At 36.9% G+C, this 15,347-nt stretch overlaps 1 long non-coding RNA gene across 1 annotated transcript in view; it reads left to right on the forward strand.

Annotated features, from left to right (window-relative positions):
• Positions 1-12,453: 12,453 nt before the first annotated feature.
• LOC116260107 (uncharacterized) overlaps positions 12,454-15,347 on the forward strand; it is a 30,137-nt gene continuing 27,243 nt past the window's right edge. Inside the window, exons 1-3 of the long non-coding RNA XR_004174040.2 lie at positions 12,454-12,926; positions 13,990-14,139; positions 14,255-14,325. This is a non-coding gene — a long non-coding RNA (uncharacterized LOC116260107). The remainder of the gene's footprint in view (positions 12,927-13,989; positions 14,140-14,254; positions 14,326-15,347) is intronic.

The following is a 15,347-nucleotide window of genomic DNA, read 5'->3' on the forward strand; positions in this document are numbered from 1 at the left end:
GGACAGTAACAATTTGTTAACATTGTTAAACATGTGTGTCGTTCGTAATCACAAATTCAAGTTCAATACAACCCTCAAAATTATGCCAATGAAGTTCAAATTCCACAACTCTCAATGGATACAAATCTTGAACTGTTATGTATAATTCACTGGGAACCCTAGTTCAGTTGGAAGCCAGATTCGTAGACTTCTATATATCCCCCATTCAGTAATTTAAACCAAATCCAAAAATTACTTCTATCATAAACAAAAAGGGTGCTCCAATTGTTCAAATGGTTGGTCAGGCATGGTTCATCATTCACACCTCAAATTAAAGCTATACTTTTCATTTAATTCTTGCCGAATTCAATCTGGCCAAATAGAGAACAGAATGTGAAGTCTTTGAAATTGTAATTGTTGTCTGTAGAGGTGTATTAAAATGTAAAATAAGACTGTTTTACTCTCTTTTTTTTTTATGTCAAATGCCTTTTCTTGACAGCATAGGCTTGGTAGTTTAAGAGGTTAATATGTAAAACTTAATCTAGTTTCTTTTTTCCCTTTTAGGGCTAGTGGCAGGTTCAAAATTTTGAGCAAAGAAACTTCAAAAGCTCATGTCTTAAGGGATTGTTTAGGAGATGAAACACTCTATGAGTGTACTATAAATCTATTCTAAAATTCGAGTAGATTCATAAAACACTAGAACAAGTGTTCCACAAATCCACCTAAAATTTCGGAATAGATTCATGTAAAACTAACACAAAGTATTCTTACTACCAAATGACTCCTAAGATGCACCATTATATATAAACGAAAAATGGTTAATGGCACTAATGTGAAAATAAGGAAATTTAGTTTGTAGAGATGGTGCAGCCTGCTCATAGCAGCCAACATGTGGCTCTAGGGCTGCACAACGAGTCGAGCCAACTCGAGCTCAACTCGAACTCGCTCGAAAAAGCTCGGCTCGAGCTCGGCCTATTTATAAACGAGTCGAGTTCGAGCTGAAAGTTAAACTCGAATCAATAAACGAGTCAAGTTCGAGTTGCAAGAACTTGACTTGACTCGTTATATTAAATCAATTAAATTGGATAAACCGGCTCTCGAAACCAGTTCACCGGTTTATGGTAAAAACTTTTTTTTCTCTTCCCATTCGGTCTTCACTCTTCCTTCTTCCTGTTTGCTCTCTCTCTTTGTCTTCTCTCTCATCTGTCGTCCTCTCGTTCTGATGCAGCCCCTGCTCCCCATCACGCCAATACCTTTTTTTTCCTCTTCCCTTTCGGTCTTCATCTCTTCCTTCTTCCTGTTTTGCTCTCTCTCCGTCTTCCGTGACCATGACGACCCGACGACCAGACCTGAAGTACTTGCTGTCTTCCACAGCTCTCTCTTCCGCTGCTGCTCCTTCTCTCGCCGACTGCCACTACTGCTCAGACGCATCCGTCGCCTTTCCACTTCTCTTGCTGCTGCTGCCTTAGTCTCATCTGTCGTCCCTCTCGTTCTTGATGCAGCCCCTGCTCCGCCATCACGCCAAGTACCCCTTCGGCTTTCCTTTCTTCTTCTTCTTCTTCCTTCTCTTCCCAACTGATTTTGCCCAAATGAAACCCGTCAGAAATCACTACTGCTGCCTTCTGTGAGTTTTTCCGAGTTTTGCCCAAATGAAACCCCCCAAAAATCACTGCTCCTTCTCCATGTTGTTCTTTTTCTTCTGTGAGTTTTTTCGAGTTTTTTGTTGAACTATGTTGCGTTGGTGATGTATTTCATAGAATAAAGGGTATGATTATGTGCTTGATTACAACGAGAAATAGGTTTTCATGTTCACATGCAGAGAAGTAGATGGTTGAAAAACACACAATGCAAGAAACGAGTTAATCGAGTTAAAAGGAAGGAGCAAGAAGAGTTTTGTGGTGCAGATGCAGTAAACGAGTTAATCGAGTCGAGCTCGAGCTCAACTTTGTATAATCGAGTCGAGCTCGAGCTTGTGTTAGGCAGCTCAACTCGAGTTCGAGCTCGACTCAGCTCCTGTGCAGCCCTATGTTGCTCTGCTACTATTTATAACTTAAAAGGATAGAACAACCGGACAAGACCCAATGCAAGCAACTTGACCTCGATGACAATCGATAGGCAGGTTGCTTGCTTGGTTCACGAAGCTGTTCAGCCCTCATCTTCCCTAATTCTTTTATTATAAACGTTAGTTCCCATGGTCGAACCAACAGCAAGGGGCCAATCATCCTTTTTGCAAATTGGATAGGTCAATGAAACCCGAGTGAATCTCATTTTGTCTGGAATTCATGTCATTCAAAGTTGCGAGTGCTTTGTGCAATTAACTCCGGTGGTTTGGCTGCCAAAAGGACCATGTGGGTTGGGTGCGCTATTAAATGGCTAAATCTAGTTTTAAGTTTCATCATGGCTGCTTGTTACATGATACAGCCCTATTGCATGCCCTCATCAAGTTGAACTCTCTTGGAAATTCAAGGATCTTTTGCATTAGAGTCTTGTGTTCTCAATGAAAGATCATTTATAGGACAGAATGCAGCCAGGTCTCTAATTTCTCAGTGGCTTGTTTATTGCCAAAATGTTGTTCCATTCCTAAATTTGATATTACAACCATTAGAGTTGTTAGAAATGCCTTGAATGTGCGTATAAGGCGTGGATTCTACTAGCTTAGGAATTTACCAATTATGGGCAGAAATCATTCTGGCCTCCTGCTTGTGTAAATAAACACTTTCTTTCTGCAAAAGAATGTGAGGGGGTGGATCGGGCAATGACAATGTTTCATGAACATGCCCCAACAATTGGAGCTGGTTCGTAATAGTTTTAATATCCAATGAACCTACCTTAATATTTAGAGTATATTCATGGGACACTTACAAAATGTTTTTTCTACCGAACTACCTCTCAAGAAGACAAGTGATTTTGTTCCAAAGCATTGCTAAAACCTAAACTCAAATTAATCAAATAGTGGACAACAATGTCAAGTTCATAATAAGTAGTTAAGTATACTTGCCATAGCATGTTTTATATCATGACTTTCAATAAGTGGCAGATCCACATATAGGCTGGTGTGGATAGTTGCCCACACTAGCTTCTCAATTTTCTTTCTTTTTTACATTAAAATCGTTTGATATTTACTTTGTTATACATGTAAGTTCCCCTTCATGTATGAAAACCTATGAATCAGTGCCCCACCAAAAAATTTCTCTGGCTCCATCACTGCCTCCAATTTAGCACTGTGGAAAGCGCACATAAGGGTTTGAACCCATGTGGGTTTTGAGATGGTTTTCTCAACCTCTTTTATCTCTTCTACGCTACCTCTCGACTACCTTTTCTCTGTCCTCCGTTTGCTTCCTCTTTTCTTTTTTCCTTTCTATCTTCTCTAACCTCAGAAAAAAATTATTAATCAAACGGAGGAAAAAAAAAACCTGAAAATCCATTTCCATTATAGGACTAGTTTTACTTGCTTCACATATGAAAAGAAAACCTATAATATAAATCATGTGTGTGATTATCAGTGTCTCTGAAATCCAAACTCATATCAAGGGCTGGGGTTAGACTATAGCTTCCCCCACCCACATGCATCAACCTAGGCATAGGATGCATCTGCCAACGTGCGCGCATGAACTTGCGCAGCTATGATCAGGAAATCGAGGAAGAGGCTCGTGCTACTGCTGGTGTACTTCCCGTCCCTTCTATCAGTAGAGAATCCAACAGTTCAATTTTATTCCAAGTCCAGATTTGAATAATTAATTAATTAAGTTGGCAAAGAAAAGAAACCAAATTACTGTTCTTGAGCGAAGGATAAAAAGAGTAATTGATGGATACCAGATCACTTGGGTAAGTAACAAAGGCCAGACCACTTTCAAGTTATTTTTGTAAAACATTTGATTTTTTTACTATCACAAATTTGATTGTATAAGAGCTGTAAATTTTTTATTATTAAAAAACATAGCTAAAGCAAAACAAATGACTAACTTAATACTTAATACATGTTCTCATCAGCTCCATGAGGTTAGATTACAAAAATTTTCCATGGGGCTAGTTTTTACTCTTTACCACAGTGGTTTGGTATTCACCTTTATATATATATATATATATATATATATATATTATCGCTGGATCGGGTTTCAAACCGAACTCTGTCCGACCCGTTAGACCCGTGTCGTTTGTGGCGTCCAAACCGTACCGGTCAAACCGGCAACCTCCTGGCTTTTCCCACCCAAACTGATGGAGAGCGTGGCCTCGGGGACAAGGGCTTTTCCCCTGACGTTAAACAACTCGAAACAAAGTTTTTCGGAAGAGAAAAATTTCGTTCAGGGGCTTTCCTTTTGCTGATAATCTGAAATTGGGGCCTGTATTTTCAAATTTTCTGTCGTCGCCCACTTTTTTTATTTTCTTGAAAATTGCTAAACTGGCGCATCAAGCCAACATCACCGCCTGGGCAAACGGTGATGCCCTATGTAGAAACTCTATTATTAAAAGTTATTGGCCCATCTGCTCATGAACCATGCATTTAAAAAGCGAGCGACCCCACGCAAGTGGCTGAGTAGTATTTTTGCTATTTGAAAAAGTTTCTTTGTACCTTGGTCATTTGGGGGTCATTTGGTAGCAATGCTATCGAGTGAGTGTCTAATGAATCTGCTTCAAATATTTACCGATACCACATCCTGAACGTCAGTACAAATGCGCTTTCATCGACAGCTTCCTTTCCACGCGTCGATGAATACCAAGTAACTCATTGAGATTCACAACACACTCTTTGGCTCATCTTTTGGCCTCCACCAAGCAAAAGACATGCAGACACCAGGTATCGAGCCTTGTATATGTAATTAATATTTTTAACCTCAATAACTGATTTCAAATACTAGAGCAAATTAATTTGCAGATGCATTCGAGCATGTATATATAACTATAAGCCAAGGGATGGATGTACTAGTTGATTTGTAACTCATGGATGTATTTGGAAAAGAGAAAACAAAAATGCAATCATGCCCTCTTTAATTAATTGCCATGATCACATGCTAAATGATTCTTTAAGCATATTTTCTTGGCTAGCGATGGACTTAGATGACCTAAGACCAATGACTCGAGTTAAGATGTAGTAAGCTTAATCATGACTTAAACCTTCCAATTAAGGGTAAGGACAAGTGTCAATCATCGCGAAATCAAGTATGAACAAATTGCAGAAAACAGGACGGTGTTCACTTATTTATTCTTTTGTTCATTGTAGCGAGTGACAGAGTTCTTGTGACTTTTGATCGTAGGAGCATTTCTTTTTTGCTTTCAAGAAACATGGTGGTCATCTTTGATGCAATAAATTAATCAGAAGTTGCAGTTTTCTCTTTTCATCTTGGTAGGATCAACAGCTCTTGGTTGCCCAAGAGGCATTCATATACCTAAAGGTGCTCTTGTCGGGGGGTGTTTCACTAGGCTTTATTTAGTTGAAGCCCTAAGCGACAAAAAATAGAAAGTCACATCAGCAATTTGCTCTGCCTTGCTATGATATGCTTACAAAATAAATTATGATCAATGCAAGATTACTTTATTCACAATATGGGCTAAAAGGTGAAAATTTTTCATTGGGAAGAAAGTGACAAGGGGAATGGAAATTTCAACGAGAACCTTTTAGACACGTCTTCAGCAATTTGATTTTAAAGTGGCAAAAGATGAGAACCAAAGGAGAAAGAAGGATACACCTTGGCTATCAAATGAAACGAATTTCATCATACAATTCCATGTGTTTGCTTTAGGGAGGGGCAGGCAAGTCATACAATTTCATCATACAATTCCATATACAAAAAAAATTAAAATTATATGTTTTCCTCACAAAATTTTTAAACTATAATTCGACCTCTGCAACCAAAACTTCCTAGTTCCGCCTCTGGCTCTCTGGCATGGTCACATTGATAAATTTTGTTGACTATATAAAGACATCAATATCAAGAAATCTGTTTTTATAATTAATACTATCTATCCACGCTCAAATTTATGAACAGATTTTACTGTAAATTAACGTTTAGTCTTTCTTTCATTTGGTTATTGGTTCTAACAGCACGCCCTCTTTAAATTAAGGAGGGATAAAAAAAGAATAATCAACTTGCAAGCATGAAGATATCAATATTGAGCAATACTTATAATTGGTTGGTAGTGCAAGCCAAAATGTTAGTCTAATGAAAAATTATCATTAATCTCTAATATAAGCCAAAAGAAAAAAATGTCTAAGAACTTGCTATATGACACATACCAAGAAAATTGAAGCACTAGCTTGTAACAGATCTGAAGATTACTATTCTAGTACCATATGAATGATAAGAAAGCATGACTATATGTTTTCTTATTTTTTGGCGGTAATGTCCCGCTTATCGTCCCTGGTGGGTTGGTGAAAGTCCGGCCATTAGTTTACTTATCAAAATAAGAGAAAAGTATTAAGAAAATAAGTAGACAAACCTCAGTGTCATAAAAAGTCCGACTCTCAATCGAACCGGCCAGCAATCGATATATCCATTTACTGACTTCGTCGATTCAGAATCAGTTAAATTAGCTGTACTGAACAGGAAAAAAAATACATTACTATATTTTACAAAAATAAGTAAAAGTGGAAAAATTAAGAAAGAAAAACCTTAGAAACTTTTAGAAAAAATTTAAAATATTAACAGTGCATGGCATGTGGCACTCTTGCATATCAACCAATGAACCGACATAGTTTGGCAACTATTGGATTCAAATCGGTCGATCGAGGCTGATTTTCATAACAATACTGGTGCATCTACTCAAAGTGCATATTAAAGGATGAAGTGGTGACTTCTTCGGGTATATGATATATAATTGTTTCATGCATCTATTTTAAATATTAGAACAAATTCATGAGACAATGTATTATAGTATCTCATGAATTGTGCGTTTTTGAAACAGTAATATACTCTTACTGTTGCCAAACATCTCCCTTAGAAGCGAAAAGGCACTATCGTAGGTCGCATCGAATATGACCATGTCTCCATGCCCAGGTATATATGGTTACCTTCTCTAGGGAAGTCTAAAAATATACCTAGATTTTTCAACCTTATAGAGGGTCATCTGCTTTCCGTTGCTTTTCCATTATATTGATATAAAGTTAGGAACTATGGGGTACGAGAGCGCGTAGTTCATGTATTCGGGAATAACTTGCTCCCAACATGTAAAAGTTGTGTCGCAATTGGGAGAGAGATTAATTATTTTACTTAAATTAGGTTTTTTTTTTTTCTCTTGCATCAATGCCGAACATATGCAAGCATCATTACTTATAGTTAAAAAAGCCGTATAGAATTGTTAACTGCATGAATTTGATCTATTCAATATTTCTAGATTATATATACTCATAGATAAGCATGTACTTGGTGTATTAACTGTTTCCAAAGAATGCATGTGCTGTTCATGATCTTCACAAAATCAGATTTGACTCTCCCTCTCTCTCTCTCTCTACCTTGTAATACTTGTCACAATCATTTGGATACACATACAACTCAGTACAAATATTGAACTTTCCTTCTTTTGCCTAGTCAATTAGGAAAATGAGATTTCCATACGTACCAACTCTTCAATCACGTTTGTGGATGTACAAATGTTAATATTATAGAACTTCAAAAGATAAAAAATTGCAACTCTCGATAAAAATTAGCTTCTGCCACACACATGTGCGCGTGCAGGCACACACACACACACAGATACATATTCTTTGGTTCAAGTTCATTGGTAGCAAGAAAACCATGGAACTGAAAGTTCAGTAGGTACTCCTTTTAAAAAAAAGATTATATGATATGATTGGAGCTCATTCACTCTTGCAAACCTTTAAATTTCATGCACCCTTATTGAATCATACTTTATCATTTTTTTTCATTCTGCCGACTACCATTACAATGTATTGAGTTTGAAAATGTATTTCCTTATAAAACATACCAAAACTGGTTATCGCCAGATCTAGCAATCAAATCCGTTCTTCCAGACTATTTCATTTCATTTCGATGAGCCCATTCTTACTATCAAAAGCGTCTTTTTTTCATGTGGATACAACTTTATGCTAGAAATGAGGGGAATCGACTGTGCTTGAATAGTGGAATATTGTAACATTCGTATGCATGCACACTACTTTATGAAAGATTCTTTGCTCCCCATGGAAAGTTCCTTTCTATTCTCTTTCAGTTGGCTGAATTGCAGGTGCCGTGAGAGGCGAGGCCCTGGTTTAAGCACAAAACACTTACCTATATCAAGGAAAAGAAATGTCGAAGAAGGAGGAGCGGAAGCAGGTAAAAATGTCGAAGAGGCAACGGCGGAGGCAGGTGTGGGCAATTGCCCCATATAGACCCCAAAAAACCTCTATTTATATTGATATTTTTGAGCAATTTTTATCATTTACATGTTGACACCCCTTAAAAGTTTTAAATTTTATACCTAGGCCACCGTTTTGAAAGTATCATGTGACCAGCAATAGTTAGGAACCATTCTCAAGCAGTTGCATGTGGAACAGACCAACAAACTGAAACTAGAGTGGAAAAAGAGGAAGGCGGTGACACCTCCTTCAACTGCCAGAGAAACCGGAAGAGAATGCTTGCTCTGCTCCAAAGATTGAAGAAGAAGGCGATGACCACCTCCTTAAATTGGCAAAGAATGAAGAAGGCGGTGGCCACCTACTTAAACCGGACAAAGGAGAGTATGGGCAGGGGTAGGGATGTGAATATAATATTTTAATTGAATTGGATATCCAATCGAACCCATTGAAAAAATCGAATATAGAAAAAAAAATTAATATTCGATTAAGAAATCCGAGTATTCGGATTTACTAAATGGCATCCAATCAGATTCAGATTCGGATCGAGTTTATTTTTAGGCAAATATCTTGTACCTAATGCTATTAAATTTTGAAAATTAGTAAAATCTAGTTTAAAATTCTGGATTCAGATATAAATATAAGAATCAGATTTGGATTGAATTTGGATTGTAAAATCGGATTTTAGATTCAGATATGAGTTTTCTTTATTCAAATTTGAATATCAATTCGAATCACAACATGTGAAATATCTGAAAAGATGATTAAGGATATATCCAATCTAAATCTTTGATTAAAATACCCTTAATTTACATATTAGAAAATTAAATTTATGTAAAAACAAAATTGAAAATGAAAAAAAAAGTAAAAAAATTATGAAAGAATGTTTTTTTAATAAATTACTAAAATGTCCTTCTCTCGTTTACTGTCAGCACACGTAACTTTCTATCAAAAGTCCGACCTCAAGAGGCCCGACTTACATCTGCTAATAAAAATATGTATTTTGTGTCGTGGGGAAGGATTTTTTACCCATGGGTCACGATAAAACTCAAAACACGGGCATCGATCGCGTTCATCTTGTTTGTGCTCGTACGATCATCATGTTAAGGAAATGCAAAGTGTCGTCCCGATACGGTGCGATCGAATAAATTCCAAGTGTGAATTATGTAAAGCTGGCCGAAAGCTATTCTGCTAATATCAAGCAACCACGATCATATACACGAAATAACATTGCAGTAAAATAAAATATGGACGCATATGTTGGTCGAGCGAGAAGTTCTTAGACGTGGCAATGACTTCATATCATCTTCAATCACCTAATAGTTTGACAGCAAGATATTATGTTTTGTGGCATATTTTTGATGCGTTTGATTCACTGCCAAAAAGCTGAACCACTAAAACTAGGCATGTTCTTTGGCGACAATTAATTACTCAATTACGCTTTGATATTCATAAAAATTCAGAAAGTTTATTGTTTGAATCGGAGAAAGTTTATTGTTTGAATCGGAATTTTGTGTAAGTTTGAAAACCATGAAAGTGCGTTCAAACAAGTGAAAATCATGTCCTGGTCTTGGAATTTATTTGCGGAATCATATGAACTCTACTTTGTTTACCACAGACCATTTGATTTCGACAACTACCAACTGCGTAAAATGTTGAATTGCTGATAGGATTGCTCGGTTGTTGGGCAGATGGATTGACTACAAGTCCGATCATGTGTGATCCAGAGTTTGAATTGAACTTCACAAACTAGATCCAAATCCAGGCCAGATCTAAGGTTGTACTGAATCCAGTAAAGTTAGAATAACATCAAAGTAGTTTCACCTGTAATAAACTATAAATCATCATTAGATCAGTAAAACACATATTTCTCCATGCACAACAACTTGCTGAGACATCTATCAGGTGGCGTTTTAGGGATCAAAAGAGAGAGTGTATTGATAAACCTGAGAGATCTAAACCAGGTGCTCCATTGCTTCACTTAAAAGACACACATCTTATTGACAAAGTTACCTATTTTTGTGGCATTATATATTAACACTCGGTCTAATTTGTGAGAGAGGAAAGCCAATCCTTTTCCCATGTCCTGAGGGTCATGGGTTACTAAGGACCTCGGTGGACATAAGGTACATTCTTTAACTCGAGTGTCGTACATGTTACCATTTATAGAGGAGTTAGCGTCCACATGAACCAAACTAACGATCGAGCTTTCACCTGTCCGTCGGCCCAACCAGCTATGCTACACCCCTCAAGGCTAGCAAATATAGTACTGAATGTGGTGTACATGCTATTTTTGAACCCACAACAGCCTTTGGTTATGTTTTTATCCAGACTAGCTATGTCATATGACAACTAATATATCTCACTATTGTTTCAATTTTTGAATCCCTTCAGTAATATAGGAGTGTAGGGAAAACACAATATATAGATAAATTGCAACAACAAAAATATAAGAGAACAATTGTAACACCTCATAAGTTTAGTCTCGTATTGAAGATTGTGAGGGAGCTTCAAGGGCTTACTTATAAAGGAGGTCATTAATGAGATGATTGTCTTGGTTTCTATCCTTTTTGAGGCTGGAGCTGAAACTGCTAGGGGGATTGGGATCCTCCGAACTAGGGGCCCAAGCCTAGGAGTGGATTGAGTTGTTACAACAACATGATAGAATGACGGCAAATGTTCTTTCACAGGGAGAAAGCACACCCTCTCATATCATTTCAAGTTCATCCGTAATTTAGAAGCAATTAACAGCACATCCACTGTTCTTTTATTGTAAATGATAAATCCAGTTCTATCAATTGCATCTTTAGGGATATTCATAGTTTAGTGTGTTACATGAACTAGTGCAAGAGACAGCTTACCAGAGTTGTCTACCTATTAGACAATGAGTTTCTAGATGTAGATTGATTTCTTCTAGTTGACTTTATTGAAAGAAAGGTAATTCTAATCAATTGAAAATTTTAGTTTGCCTCAACAACCGGTTCGAAAAAATTGAGTACATGGGCAGATGCATGTGAGAATATAAAACTCCAAGCCGGCGGTGGATTCATTGGTCGAGTTGTAAGTTGGGATTATGACTGAAAGAAGAAAAATGAATAAAATAAAGCCATGTCTCTTTAATTTATTGCCAGGATCGCATGACAAATGAGTCTTCAAGCATCTTGTTAGCAAACATAAAATGCCGACCTTTTGATCGAGATGAACGAATTAAGAACAGCGAGTTAAGTTAAAATCTGATTATAAGAGTAATTCTTACGGGTGCTTCTCAATTAAGGGTAAGATTAACTATCAATCATTGAGAAATCAAGTTTAACAAATTGCAAGAGGAATATGATGTTTGCTTAATTTATTATTTTGCCGCCTTTTTATTGTATAATTTTTCTTCTTCCAGAATAATTGTTGCTCATTTTAATTTGCAGATTTTACTAGTTTTTCTTGGGTAGTATGAACTGTTCTTGGTTGTTACTAGGAATGAAGCTAGAATTTTTAGGAGAAAAAATAGAATTTTTCAAATTTTTTATACAGGCTAAACTAAAACATTTAAATTTTATATATAAATGTTTTATTTTTAAAAAATCTGCAGGGGGGGCTGCCGCCCCCCGGCCTCCATCCTGGTTGTTGTGCTATTAGCTTGCATATATGTAGTTTGTCTTTTTTACAAAGCTTTGGTTGATTCCGTATGTTCTAGCTTTTTATGAACAAACATAAACAGCTATATGATCTCCGTCTTGATTGTTTTATGCATATAAAATAAATTGAGAGCAATGGTTTTTTCAACAGAATGGGCTTACACGTGATAATTTGATCGTTATGACAATGCGGCATACCGTAGCTGGTTGGAAGAAAGGCAGAACTCTAGTTCAACTTTCATGAGCATTATGATCCTGCATCTTGGGCGCACCATCAAAGTTGAAAAGTGCACTGCCAATGCCATCACTGATGCCGATGCGAGCATTCTGACATTGTTCCAAGTAATAGAGATGAACCGCTTGCTCATAGACATAGAGATTGTTATGACAATAGACATAAACAATTATGTAATTTAATATCTAACCATGTGTCTTTTACATGCCCACTTGTTTGGTCAGTTATCTTAAGACTATTTAAACATATCTTCAATATTTTGATTTTAAAACGACGAAAGACGAGAACAAAAAGAGAAAAGAAGGATCAACCTTAGTTATCAAACAAAATGAATTTCATCCCACAATTTCAATTTCATGTGTTCGTTTTAGCTCTCTTGTGTTGTCAAGGTTGTGTTCTTTTGTAAAAATTTAACATCAGAGGGTCGGTTACATAAGTGAAGGGCTTTCCAAAACAATCCATCACGATCCAAGAAAAGGGATAACCGCCAAAAAGCAACAACCAAGAAGGCGATCCCGAAAAATCAGGAGGGAAAAAGCGAGGGAATTTCACACCGTGACCGTGAGTATTCAAGAGTGATCCTACCGCCATCGCCCATCCTGTTGCTCTTAGGGCACGACGCTCTTTCCATTTTTCCTTCGAGCGAGTATTTATGTAATAGGGAAGGGGGAGAAGGGAAGAAGTTTCGTGGGCTTCGTCTTTGCCCACAAATCATCAATGCCCTTTCTTCCATTGTGTTCGAGCTTCCTTACAGCGGCAAGGATGTCGAACTGCTGGAGCAATTCTGCAAGATAAGGTAACTTCTTCTTCTTCTTCTTCTTCTTCTTCTTCTTCTTCTTCTTCTTATACATACATTATCGTCGCCCTTTTCCTAAGCTATGAATCGGTCTGAAAATTTTTGTTCAAGCAAATTAATTTAGGGTTTTAGCCTCTGTTTTCTGTCATTCTCTCGTCCCATCACGGAACTTGCCTACAAGAGTGCCTCTTCTTCTTGATATTATTCTTTTTATTGATCCTTCAGTTTCCTCTATCCTGTTTCTCTTACTAATCATAAGGAACGAAAGAGCAAGTGCAGATTCTACGATCCGGGAGAAAAATAGAAAGAGAAAGGAACACTTCAAAATGGTTGATAAGGTTTCTTAATTTATTTTGATTAAATTATGTTTGCATTAAGTGAAAAGAGAATAAAAATTGCTATCCTATTTGTACATATGACCATGAATCTTCTCTTGAATATTCTCTGTGATTTTGAATATCCCCAAAATGTTAGGTGCTCTTTTATGACTATGGGTTTAATGGAAGAATGTTATGGAGCTTATTGAGTGATCATGAAAATGTATGACGTTTGTAACAATATTCGAAACTTGAGTGATTCATTGTTGCTGAAATTTTTTGTTGTATGTTGAAAGGTTTCCTAAGACCCTTCATCCAAGGGAAAAACAGGTCTCATAATGCCAATATGAGGACATTTAGCTTCTTCATCCTTTAGTGTTACGTAACCCAACTGGCTGTTATGAACTTTGACAGCCTTGTGAAAATTAGCAAACTAAGCCTCTTTGACCCCAACAAATTTTTGTACTTGATCATGCATTCCTACATTAATTGCAAGATGACACCATTCAAGTAACCTTGCAAAGGGCGAATCATTCTGATCAATAGAACTTTGGAAAAGCACTTGCTTTAACATTTTCTCCTTGCCAAGATTCAGTTGGTTTCAGATGGGAATTAATGAATAAACTCGTAATAGAGTTTCGAATGTATCATGCAACAAAATTTGACATAACTTATTAGTGTTTACTGACTGTTCATGGCAGTACGCCTTGTGCTATAATATGTACATAATTCCTTATGGTTTTCAGGGGTCCATCCTATGGTACTAAGGGCCAAAGTTCTGCTTGCTTTTGAAGAAAATGGATCCTCTAAGGTCGGTGGTAGATTTGATAAACCAGTTTTGGAGGGAAATGACCTTGGTGGTCTATGTGAGCAAAATCATGGTTTTTTTTGCACTGGTTTGTTCTTTTTCAATGAGTGGCTTTATTCAGGCTCATTTGATCTCTCTCTCTCTCTCTCTCTCTCTCCCCCCCCCCCCCTCTATTCTGATGACTATTTCGTTTTGTATTGCAGCTGACTACTTGCATTTAGAAAGTTCTTCCGGTGAGAAAATTGACAAGATTGCTATCAACGCAATGTTTGAGGTACCCTTTGTTGTCCCTTGAGTTGCTTATACACATATACATACTTGTATGCCCGCACACACATTTGCATGACATTTTTGCCATCTAAAATGGGTTTTTTTTTATCCTAGCTTGTCTCCAGTGAGAGTAAAAATGGCCCTCTAATCTTGTTTTTGAAAGATGTCGTGAAATCTCTGGTTGTCAATTCAGATTACTTTCTTTAAGATAAATGTAACAGGCCTAGATTATGTGGTGATTGTTAGGTAGTCAGTATGACAGAATTTTGTCTATATTTTTTTGATGACGCATATTCAAATTGCCAAAATTCCAATGTTTATAATCAAACTCTTACTCAAGTATTATTGTTGTCATTGGTACAAGGTAGAAATGTTAGCCTACAGAAATTGAACAAGCATAATAGGTGAAAAAAGGATCTTTATGTGTACCATATACATTTATTCTCGTATAGAAACTTAATTTGGCAATTCTTTTGTCTTTTAATTGTTATGATTTCTGCTTCATAGTTGTGTCTTTGCAGTTTATGGTTTACATGTGTGTTTGTTTCAGATGTACAGTGCCTTGATGTCATCCAATCCAATGTGTTTCCAGTGGTGGGTTTATATACCACCTGTGTCTAAACCCTTTTCATTGTCAAAAACATCCATTAACATACAAGAAGAAAGGTGCACTATTGCGTCTCTTCTCTTTAACACACTCAGAATAGTGCTGACTTTAATGTTTCCTAAACCCAATTTGTTACATAATTTTTTCGCTTCATGTGCTACTTTTTTTTTGAACACCGGTCTAGTCTTAGAGCTATATTCAAATGCAACTATTTTTAGATCAGAGATGACCACTGATCTAGACCAACAACATGATTTCAGTCCTACAATTTTCAAATCGGATATGGCCACTAATTCAGACCCACAACCAGAATATTGATGGAGTAAACGTTAATTTGTTGATATAAGAGAAAAGTGTTGGATCAAGTCAATATCAAGGCAGATGGAGATATACGTGAAGTTGCTGCAATGGTGGTGAAT

This window comes from Nymphaea colorata, chromosome 9 (genome assembly GCF_008831285.2).
Source record: "Nymphaea colorata isolate Beijing-Zhang1983 chromosome 9, ASM883128v2, whole genome shotgun sequence".
Taxonomy (NCBI): Eukaryota; Viridiplantae; Streptophyta; class Magnoliopsida; order Nymphaeales; family Nymphaeaceae; genus Nymphaea; species Nymphaea colorata.